The sequence below is a fragment of the Podarcis melisellensis genome, assembly GCF_964234715.1.
Source record: "Podarcis melisellensis genome assembly, chromosome: 8".
In the NCBI taxonomy this organism is placed as follows: Eukaryota; Metazoa; Chordata; class Lepidosauria; order Squamata; family Lacertidae; genus Podarcis; species Podarcis melisellensis.
In genome coordinates this window covers 85,881,028-85,893,004 of record NC_138540.1, presented here as the reverse complement: position 1 = coordinate 85,893,004, position 11,977 = coordinate 85,881,028, and the positions used below count along the sequence as shown (strand labels likewise).

Below are 11,977 nucleotides of genomic sequence, written 5' to 3'. Positions count from 1 at the left end.
CATCATCTGAACCTGGGCTCATAGTTTGTCCTGCTCCAAACAAACGCCACAAACTATAAGCAAATTTCTTCTTGGGCTTATGGTTTGTGGTTTATCTAAAAGAGACAAATCATGATCCCTGAGGAGACAACACACTAAGTCAAACCATGGCTTAGCTCACAACAGCAGGACTGGAGGAGCAAAGTGGCCAGAATCTCCTTTCTAAGAGCCCACATTTGTGCTAAGCCATGGTTTGGCTCAGTGTTAAATGTGACCTGAATCAATGTCTTTCAAAGATCCTGAATAAAACTTTCCCCATTCAGTCTAACTTACACTTTTCAACAAAACTGGCCACTATTTTGTAAATTTAAATCAGTATAGAACAGATGAACTGGTGACTCTGCAGGTGTTATGTATGAAAATATGCTTGTATATAGGATATTGTATGTAAATATAAAAACCTAAATACTAATTGAAGAACTCATTTCCCATAGGTATGCCATGAAGTCCCATTGCCACATTTTCTGCTCCCTTCACATCTGTCTTTGTTTCTGAATTAGTTACTGAGAGCTTAATAGCAGAGGAGGCCAGATTTGGCCCAGTGGCTGCTGACTGTTGACCATCATTTAGAGTTTCATTCACAAAAAAGTACACTACCTATGATTTCAACTAAGTCAACATTCTCAAAGTGTGAAGCAAGACCTCCTTGGAAGACTAAATCTCTTTCCCAACCAAAGTGTTTATTTGACAAGGTAAACAAAAAATGGAGTTGCACTCCACCTGACCCTTCTCAGTCTGAGTGATACAAAGAGCATACATGTTTCACTCCTCGTGACAATCCTATTTTGGTTACCTTTTTGCTACCTCCACTGTAATGAATGCAGAAGAGCTAAAGTGGATTTGCTCCCTCGACTTATTCAGTTGTAGCACTGACACAATGGAATGCTCTCTGTAGAGTGATTACCAAAGTGTTTCTTTATGCTTTAATATTGGCTGGATTCACCCCCCCCCCCATTTCTATGTTGTTAGTTTCTTTCGACTACACTGCAGGAAGAAAAGTGCGACAGTTTTAAAAAAATAAATAAATACATTTTGCAAATCCAGTTGCCAATAGTTTGTGGCCATGAGCAAATCTGCTATATTTTTGTTTTTTTGTTTTGCTTTTTATTTCAGTCAGGGATACTCCATTTTTCTGGATACCCTTGAGATAATACAATGCATACATATTTGTGCCTGAATATTTACACACATACACTTGCAATCAGGAAGTTTCACTAAGAGACCCTAAATAGTCACGTGACAGTTTAACAAGCCTTGTTTTTCTTTCACCGTATTTCCCCTCATGTAATTTCTTTAAAAAACAATAGCTTAGTCTTTAAAACTAAGGCTGTGAGTTTGGGATAAAAAGTATATATTTGGTAGGGTTAAAAGTCAAAAGCACACTTGTTCATGTGTTGGAGCTATTTTGGCTCTGGTATGTTATTGTCATAGGGTAGAAATAAAACATGATGAATGCTCTTTTTCTGCTAATATTTATTTAATTGCAAGCAGATTTGTTCTTTAGTATCTCAAAAAGACTTCTATTGAGATTTGGATCACATGCAAACTAAAGCTAAAATCAATTAACCATTTAAAGCAGATGACTTAATAAACAAAACTCAACATGTATAAACCTTTAGCAATTTTATCAGTAAAAGCCTCATTTCACTTAAACATATACCCCTTATACTATCTGTCTAAGCTGTGGGCCACTCAAAAACCTGGCAAGACCCTGAAGGAACATGGTATTACATCACAGATCTACATGCTTTAAATATGAGGTTCTACCAAGAAAATTCAACAACTGTTTTTTTGTAGATTAGTATGATTTAAAATCCTCTGTTCTTGGTGATTTACATCATTTCCAATTTCAAATTCATGTATCTCCAGAACAAGAGTATATACCAGCTGATTGCTGTAACTATTAAAATGTGTTGGGTCGGAAGTAAATAAAGCCTTTATGCTACCCAGAAGCATAATTCAAAACCCTTTCCAAGCCAAAACAGCCTTTGAACTAACAAAATTATATATGCCAAGCCACTCAGAAGCTGTCTGGGCAAGCAAGCAGTATAGCAATTAATAAATAAAAAAATAAGAAAGGAGGTAGGGGGAAAATGTGAAATTAATTTCTATTGGTGCTATTGTCCTGAGCTCACCCAGACCAAAGAGGACAAATGGTTTAATTCTTTATTAACAAAGCACGCATGGTAGCTCCCAAGGTGCACAGAACATGCGCACAAACTTCTGGTGATTAAGTAGCTGGCATCCCCTGCACAGGCTTGTGCTCCAAGCTGGACTCTTGGAGCAACAGCATAACCACGCCTCTACCCAAACTTGTCTGATAGTACATGGACAAGCATCCTGTGAATTCTCCTTAAAGGAAGTTGCTGTTGTGTCTGTCTTTTCAAGCCCCTCCTAATCCTGGGTCCTGGTCTAAGAAATTATTTTGAAAACAGTATGTTTTCTGATAGAGAAAATGATGCTGAGATACAGCAGTTCTGCAAACCCAAGCAGGGTGGTATCCTTACTGCAGATATATGAATCTCCTGCATGCTCAACAAACCTCTATCTCTGTAGCTAGTACAGAGCTAGTTTCTAGATTATGGTATAAAGTCGTCGTCCCCCCAATTTTGTTTATTAAGGTTATACTCCTTCCTCCTATTGCAATCAAGGTGGTTTACAAACATTAAGTAACCAATCAGTAAAACAGCATTAAAAACCAATGCATGTCCACTAAAACACCACTGAATTATCTCAACTCAGTAGGCTGACACCCAATAGAATAAAAATGCCTTCAATATGCACCAAGAGAGATCAAAAGAGAGTGGACCAAACCTCAAGACAGCAAGTTTCACAGTTGGGCATAGCCACAGAAATGTTTCTCTCCTAACCCTCAACCAACCATATCTCTAACACAGGCACGGGCAAACTCGGCCCTCCAGATGTTTTGGGACTACAACTCCCATGATCCCTAGCTAACAGGACCAGTGGTCAGGGATGATGGGAATTGTATTCCCAAAACATCTGGAGGGCTGAGTTTGCCTATGCCTGCTCTAATATCATTGGGATATTGAGAAGAGCCTCCCTTGCAGATCTTAAACGAACAGGAAAAGTTGTATGAGAAGAGAAAGATCTCTAGACTTAAATCACTGAGGGCTTTAAAGGTCATAACCAGGACTTTGAACTGTGCCGAGAAACAAACTGGAAGCCAGTGCAGTAAATCGGTATAATGTGCTCCAAAGGCTGAGTGCCCATCAAGACACTTGTGGTTACATTCTGGACCAAGTGAAGATTCTTCAAAGGCAGCCCCGTGTAGAGTGCACTGCAGTCATCAAGTCTGGAAGTAACTAAAGCATGTGTCACCATAGCCAGGATAGAACTTCCCATGGATGGATGCATCTAAAACACCAGCCTAAACTAGGCAAATCACTCCAAACCCCAGCTGCTACCCTTGCATCTAGGGGCAAAGCCGGGTCTAAGAGTACTCTCCAATTTTGAACTTCTTTTTCAGATCATCACCAAAACTGCCGTTACAAATGAGCATTATCTAAAAACCTTCTCTTGATGATCTCTTTATGCATATAACGGGGTGGGGGAGCTCCTAGTGGAAGATCAGATAGTTTTTTTAAAAAAAAACTTGGAGGGAGAGGGTGTCAATAACATTCTTAAACCTCTCAAGCATCCTGCCATACAAATAAAAGATGCATTCCAGGTTTTCTTGCGTTTTGTGATTAAGAAATTCAGTTCATGTACTGTATTAATATCCTGAAATATTTGGCATTAAAGGGACACTATAATAACAGTGTTCCAAACAAAACAGCAAGGATTGAACCTATTAGTGCTTTCAAGTGATGAACAGTTCTAGAGAACTTGAAAGCTTGCACACTATTTTCTGATATTTTGGTTGGCCTAATACAGGTATTGTCATAATAAGGATTTTGGAATTTTCTTATGGGCCCACGCGGCTACCATTATTTTCTACTTGTCAAGTATTAGAAATACATTTACTATTTGGTGGGAGAGAAATATAAATAATAAAAGTTCAACTCATACTGGATTTAATATCAGCATCAACGGATACATGGTAATTTGGCACAACAAAAAGGCAGAACAACTTCTAAGTCACAGTTGTGGAAAACATACCATATGTTCTTTAAAAACAAGCAAACAAAACAACAACAACACTTAGTTCTCCTTTTTGAAAAGCAGAGGTGGGAAGTTATTCAGAATTGTTCCAGTTGATCTTTTTAAAAAAGACATGGCAATAATTGGATTTTTTTTCCAGCAAGCACTAACAATATAGACTTCAAATCTTGTCCTAGAATTCTGATTCTAAGACTTTGATCTTACCCACATTTACTTGGCTATCTGGGTGATTTCTATGGGACATTCTTTAAAACAAATGTGCTTAGGATCATAGTGTGAGTAATGTCATCTGTACACATTTTTTAGCCAGGTAATTTCAGTAAAACAGTTGACTGGTTGAGCACTTAAGTAAAAACTCAGGAATATAGCAAGTAAGTGAACCTGAATTACAAGCAAAATAAACCCCAACTCATATCACCTTGACTTTTAATTTTAGATCAGTGTAGTTACTTTTATAAACAACCAAATAAAAAGGAAAACCTCTCCTTATATTGAATATATTCAGATACCCCAAACAATCAAGTATATGATTATGGGCAAATCCACTACAATACTTCAACTCCTTTTAGTGAACACTCAGCTTTACTGTATAATGTTTTGATATATATAGTATCAATACTCCTGATATAGTCACTACAGGGATGTCCATAGAATATGAATCTGATCATGGTGAAGAAGAGCTGTTTTAGAAGCACTTTTGAAAAACACTGGATTTACCAAACATATACAAAATCACCTCTTATGCTTTGCGGTTTGTTTATTATTCTGAACTGAGAGGTATGCAATTCTTTGGATAAACTCCAGAAGAGATTGGACAACTAACTGGGACATATAGAACAACAGGACAGGACAGGACAGAGAACCAAAGTTTGTAATGTATTGCAAATGTGTACACAAGCATATAAAAAGAAGCAAAACCCAAACATAACTGTGCTAAGGGGGGGGCAGCCATGATTCACACACAAAATGCACATCTGAAAAGCAAAAAAATATGTTTTTATTTCCTGGAAATATATATGCTCAGGACAACACAAGAATGGATCGCAGGCGTACAACATCCCATTTGACTACCAAAAAAACACACCAAACATTGAAAATTTCTATCCAATGTATTATCACTGAGTTGTATTGTTGCTTTTTTTGAACCAAATCAGCACAAAACAAACAAGCAGCGGTTTACAAGACAAGGCCAGAGGCTCAAGTTTGAGATTTCATAAAGAGGTGGAGAGAAGGTTAATAGAGGATAACCCGTATTTGGCAGGTCTTCCTTGTTTTACAGAGCTCAAGAATTAATTTTTACTATAGTGTTTGGATATGTCTTAAAAAGCAAATACCTATAACCCTGGATTTCCCTTTTCAAATTCGACACCAAGGAAAATAGTCATTTTTTTGTGCTTTATATCCCACCATCCAAGCAATCAAAAACCAAGCGAAAAGACCCATCTGCTAGGGGCATCCTTTGCTTTTATTTTGGAGGTGGAGTGGGGGTGGGGAAAGCGAAATAGACGATGCCTTTGCAACCGGGAAATCAAAACCCGACACATAACCATCCGACGCTGCGAATTATCATCTCTTCTCTTTTTCCCCTTTTTCCCAAAGCGCGCCCCCCCCCCAAATCTGGTGGAGAAGGAAAACCTATTCTAGAAGGCTGTGGGGATATGCGAAATAAGAGATGGGGGTGGGGAGAGAACCTCCCAGCGCCCCCTCTTCGGCCACAACGATTAGAACGTTGTGTATCATTTTATAAAGCTACATTGTATTCTGTAGACGTGCCCTGCAGACGCAGTAATATGAGGCTGTTTGGGGGGAGAACTGGATTGGGGGAGCAATGGAAAGAGATCAGGGCTGCTACCCAAGGAGGGGGGGACACGGTTCCCTTTCCCCCCAGGTTTTTTTCGCCCTGTCACAGCCCTGAGTTGCAGGTAGAGAGAGTTAAGAGATTTAAAGAGAAATTGCTACATTGTAACAAACTCACCGTGATGTTTGAGCAGCAGTCAGCGCGGGGTCTCCGAGACATCCCCGCACGGGCTCCGGAGGCAGGACCCCAGCAGGCACAGACTCATAGAGGGTCAGCCAAATGCCTGATTGCAATGGAGCAAGGCGTCTAAAAAAAAGGAGGGGTAGGCAAAAGATTAAAATAAAATAAAAGGACGGAAGGCGAGGGTTTAGGGAGGGGGGAAGGTAACATACAGCTAAATTTTTATATTACGTTTTAAGAGAAACGATGAAAAAAAAGAAAGCCACTTCCCTCCACCCCTTTCACTTAATTTGCATTTGTGTTGCCCCACCCCCCTCTCTCTTTCAAAATAGCCACACGCGCGCGCACGCTCAAAGGAGAGCCTCCGACGAAGACATTATTACCACGGGGCTGTCAAGCGCGGGGTGAATTAAAGGCACAGGCACACTAAGCGACCTTCATGATTGACGTGCGTTTCAAGCTAAGCTTCGCATCCTCAGGAGGGAAGAGCTCGGCGCAAGCAGACGGAGGGGGTGGGGGTGGGGGTGGGAGCGTTTTCAGACCTTACGCGGGTGGAAAGCATGGGTGGGATCTTAATTCGAAGCGAGCTTCTTAGTAACAACCAATTTCAACTTAAGAAGAAAAAAGCTCAACTCGTATTGAACAAAGAGAGAAGGAGCACTTGTCATTTCTATGAAATGTGAATGATTGGCAGACTGGCATCAGAGGGCTTTTGGCTGAAACTGCTAACATCCCCACCAGAGGTTTAAAATGACACTTTTATATGAGAGCCATCCAGTCGTTTAAGCAACTACAGCCCCAAGTGTACTAATTCCAGCAAGCATACAAGGGAGTAAGCCCTGCTGAACTCTGTAGGACTTGCATCTCAATAAGCACACTTAAGGTCACTGAGCATATCACAAAACTAGGCAAGGGAGCCAAGTCTATTAGAAAAGGCCAAGTGTTTGAGTCATACTTCCTGCAAAGGTAATTGTAACGCACACTTTACAGAAGCCAGAACACTACTCCAGGTGTGGGAAACTTTTGGTTCTCCGGATGTTTCTGAACTACAACTCCTATCATCCCTGGTCATGGACATGCCTGATGGGAGTTGTAGTTGGGCACAGTTGGAGTATGATCTGTCTTCTCTTCACCCCTAAATTACAGGACTTGGGGTGTACTAATTAAATTATATTTCCTGCTTATACCAGACCATATTGGATTCTATGGGTGCAATCCTGTGCAAATGTAGTTTTGTGTGTGTGTGTCCCCAATTATTCTGCCTTCTACTACTACTCTCAACTCTTGTAAAAGCTTCCCTGCCTGAAAAGGCCATCATCAAATCCCTTTCATCTGCACGTCTCTTCAAAATCACATCACATCACCTACCCTGCCATCCGTGGCAGGCTGAGTTAACCCTACTGGCTATTCATTCTCCCTTATTCCTCATTTCACTACTCTTAACCTAGCCTGCTCCTCAAAACAAAATAAAAAAATTCCTTCCAGTAGCACCTTAGAGACCAACTAACTTTGTTATTGGTATGAGCTTTCGTGTGCATGCACACTTCTTGAGATGAAGCCACAAGAACTAATGCAATTATCTGTCAAATGCTAAGTGCAGCGTTTTGGGAACATGTAAAACTGCTCCATGCAGGCACGTATGGGACTTGGTGGGACCAGATTAGAATGGCAGGCGCTCATGGATATTTTTTGTAGAATGTAGAGCAAACCATATTGGTACCACTGCTTCATCAGGCACAATGCGAGTGGGGGAGGGCACAGGTTCTCCATTCCTGCCAGACTACAACTAATGCATGCATCTTGAGGACTGGAAGAAACCCTGCAACTTCTGAAGTTCTACCCATCTTACTTTGTTTGAATGGGCACATGTGTTCATTTGTTTGTATGAGTACTTGTAATGGGCGTTACCTACCCCGTATTTGATCTACTAGCTACACCCAGCCTTTCTTTTTGGTATCAGGGAATTTAAGGTGCAATTCTGTACACATGAATAAGCCTTTTGAACTCCATGAGGCTTGCTTCCCAGAAGACACAAGACTGGACTGCACCGTCAAAACACCACAGAAACAAAACAACTAATAACGAAATAAGTATGTGTTAATAACAATAAAGCAATTTTTAATGTGCAACGTTCTACCTATAATGCATAAAACACAGAGGGGTAAGTTTCATATTAAACAAGAGATATTCAAATAAACCACTTCTAATACCTTTTGCAGACAGAAAAATAATTATAGTATAAAACTGATAGCAGGAAAGCCAATGTGGTGCCCTCCAGGTGTTGTTGGACTACAATTCCTATAAGCCTCAGCCAGTATGAACAGTACTTGGGGATTGTGGGAGCTGTAATTCGACATCTGAATAGCATCATATGGGCTATCTTTGTATGTATCCTACTGTATCTACGAGGATTTATTCTTTAGTACGGTAAGTGTGCACAGGATTCCAGCTAAGAAACTGAATAATAATAAAGTTTAGTTCAGTAGAACTTAAAGATAACCATGTTTATAATTACTTATGGAGATTTTGCTTAGCTGCTCTAGAACGGAGTATTCCATGCATACTTTCTGGTTATGGTTTACTAATCAAAATAAATGTTCTTTATCTCATAAATACATAAATACTAATTGAGCCTGTTATAGAATTTTTTTTGTTAATGCCCTACATTCAGTGCAGCTACAAAATAGTACCAAAAGAGACAGGAGGCTGAATCTGGTGCAGTTTGTAGCGAAGTAAACATATAGCAGACAATAATTGGACTATACATAAATACATTCACATAGTTCACAACTCATGCACTTCTAGATCCTCTATCAAGCAGTTTCCTGCTAGATTTCGTTAGTACCAAAGCAAAACAAAAGCAAACCCAAGACATTACTGTGCAGTGCTTCACTCCCTCAGTATTACGTTTCTAAAGTCAGTCACATAAGTAAATGTAATCGGGACAACTCTTAATTACTGTTTTGCATGCTTTATCCAGCAAGACACACGGCCAACACACACATTGAAAGAAGCCAAGGCTTTCTGAGAGTACAGTACTATATGCAGATGTTCCCAATTCCAAGCTAACAGCCAGACAGGCACCGTCTTAAACGGGCTGTGAGATCAGGCAGCTGAAAGCACAGCTCAGGAAAGGGTCCTCGGCGTACTAATTAAAAACTGGTTTTGCCGGAGAGAGAGTTCTCCTGATTGGTCAAAAGTGGAGCAGATCAGAAAGTAATGGGATGGGCTAAAGGCAGCACCCGTCACCCTGATTAGACAGGTTAAATATGATTGACTAGCGTGGGTAATTAATAAGGGGGTAGGGCTTTCTGCTATGTTTATACCCTGCGATTGGCTGGATTTGAATTATCTCTTACATTCTGTTTAAACTTGGGTGGGACTCGCTTTGGTGCTCTATAAAAGGCAGAGCTGCGAGCGTGGAGGCAAACGAGCACGGCGAGTTTTTAAAGAAGGCAGGATTTTAGCAGCTTTGCTCTCCCGGATCATTTCAATGGAGCAGAAAAACCACGTTTTCCTCAGCGTTTTTGTAACATATCCGATTGGGAGTTTAAAAACAAATAAATAATAAAGCTGAGAAAGGAAGAGATTGAAGAGGGTTTTCTGCTCTACATGGCCATTTGCAGTTTCATAAAACAAAACAAACGTGCCGTTCCACTACTGTCGGCGAACTTAAATGCAATACATTAATAACGAATCAGAAATCGTTTAACTTTGGACTCGATCGCGGATTGTAGCTTGGGATAACACTCCGATTGCGCCTGGGGATGCATCTCGGAAGCAAGAGCCATTGCAGCCGTACAGTCTACTCCTATGCAGTTCACAATATGGCAGGGTTTTACAGTGGGAGTTATTTTGCTAATGTTAGTTTTTAAGCATTTTTTTTTTTTACAAATGTGCACAGATACACTCGCGCCTGAGCAAGACAGTGGGAAGACATTCTGAACACGTTTCGAAAACTAAACTTGTAAAAACAACGAATTTGTATGGATCGGGGAGTACCTGAAACTCACTGGTGGAGCATATGTGCATTGCATGCAGAAGGTTCCAGTTTCAGTCCTCTTATCTCCAAATTCCCCTTATCTGAAACGAGAGTTGTTGCCAATACAGTAGTGCAAAAAACGTTGTGCCAGGGAGGTCAATGGCTTGACTTGGTGTAAAGCAACTTCCTACACTCCCAGGGCATGCTGGGTAGGCGGGGAGGGGAGTAGGGCTGCTTATCTCTAGATATGCCGTATGCATATGCTTGTCAAGCCTTGTTCCACACCACACTTACTGATAGGGAAAACAAGGAAAATCACATCCCATAGACACAAGTGATTTGGATGAGATCTATTCTCAACAGAGGCACTACCTTGAAAGACATCTGGATTCTATACAACACATGAGCAACAGCTGTACATTTGCAGTACTGCAATCGTTATGCTGCAAGTAATATCCAGGCTAGACTAGTACAATGTATTTATACGTGGGGCAGTTTTTCAAGCCTTTGAAAACTTCAGTTTACAACAAGGAGGCTAGATTCTTCCGGGACACAGCATGTTGTTGTTGTTGTTGTTTAGTCGTGTCCGACTCTTCGTGACCCCCTGGACCAGAACACGCCAGGCACTTCTGTCCTCCACTGCCTCCCGCAGTTTGATCAAACTCATGCTGGTAGCTTTGAGAACACTGTCCAACCATCTCAATCCTCTGTCGTCCCCTTCTCCTTGTGCCCTCCATCTTTCCCAGCATCAGGGTCTTCCAGGGAGTCTTCTCTTCTCATGAGGTGGCCAAAGTATTGGAGCCTCAGCTTCAGGATCTGTCCTTCCAGTGAGCACTCAGGGCTGATTTCCTTAAGAATGGATACGTCTGATCTTCTTGCAGTCCATGGGACTCTCAAGAGTCTCCTCTAGCACCATAATTCAAAAGCATCCATTCTTCAGCGATCTGCCTTCTTTATGGTCCAGCTCTCACTTCCATACATCACTACTGGGAAAACCATAGCTTTTACTATACGGACCTTTGTCTGCAAGGTGATGTCTCTACTTTATAAGATGCTGGGACACAGCATAACAAGCTTATTACACCTATACTGACATCTCTTATGAAAAGAGTTTGTTGAGATTGCTCTAGTTTCAGTTGCCACATCCTTGCTTCCCCGGGCAAATTATGAACCCAACATGTAATCTTGATTGGATCCCAGTTTCTGGACACAGTCAAAATTATAACTTAAAGCTGGTTTTGAGTTATAAAGTCCTAAGCAATCTGGGACAAGTGTACCTGAGAGACTGCATTTTCTATGCAGCAGCTAAGCTTGTAGGAAGTACTTCTGCCTTCAGAGAGGATTCTTTTTGTCTGCTGGTTGTGCAATAAAGGTTATACGCCGAGACCATATAACACCGGTCTTGAAAGACCTACATTGGCTCCCAGTATGTTTCCGAGCACAATTCAAAGTGTTGGTGCTGACCTTTAAAGCCCTAAACGGCCTCGGTCCAGTATACCTGAAGGAGCGTCTCCACCCCCATCATTCTGCCCGGACGCTGAGGTCCAGCGCCAAGGGCCTTCTGGCGGTTCCCTCATTGCGAGAAGCAAAGCTACAGGGAACCAGGCAGAGGGCCTTCTCGGTAGTGGCGCCCACCCTGTGGAACGCCCTTCCAGCAGATGTCAAAGCAATAAACAACTACCTGACATTCAGAAGACATCTTAAGGCAGCCCTGTTCAGGGAAGTTTTTAACGTGTGATTTTACTGTATTTTTGGTTTTTATGGAAGCCGCCCAGAGTGGCTGGGGAGGCCCAGCCAGATGGGCGGGGTATAAATAATAAATTATTATTATTATTATTATTATTATTATTATT

The 11,977-nt window shown here is 41.1% G+C and overlaps 1 protein-coding gene across 6 annotated transcripts in view; it reads right to left on the bottom strand.

The window, feature by feature from the left end:
• Positions 1-10,343, bottom strand: part of BICRA (BRD4 interacting chromatin remodeling complex associated protein) — a 101,025-nt gene extending 90,682 nt beyond the window's left edge. For 2 of the 6 annotated variants that reach the window (XM_081921888.1, XM_081921885.1), the window contains exons 1-2: positions 10,145-10,343; positions 6,140-6,268 (exon numbers count right to left, since the gene is read on the bottom strand). The gene's annotated coding sequence lies outside the window, so the exon portion shown is untranslated. The remainder of the gene's footprint in view (positions 1-6,139; positions 6,269-10,144) is intronic. The other 4 variants (XM_081921882.1, XM_081921886.1, XM_081921884.1 and 1 more) reach the window with 2 other exon arrangements.
• Between the last annotated feature and the right edge of the window lie 1,634 nt (positions 10,344-11,977).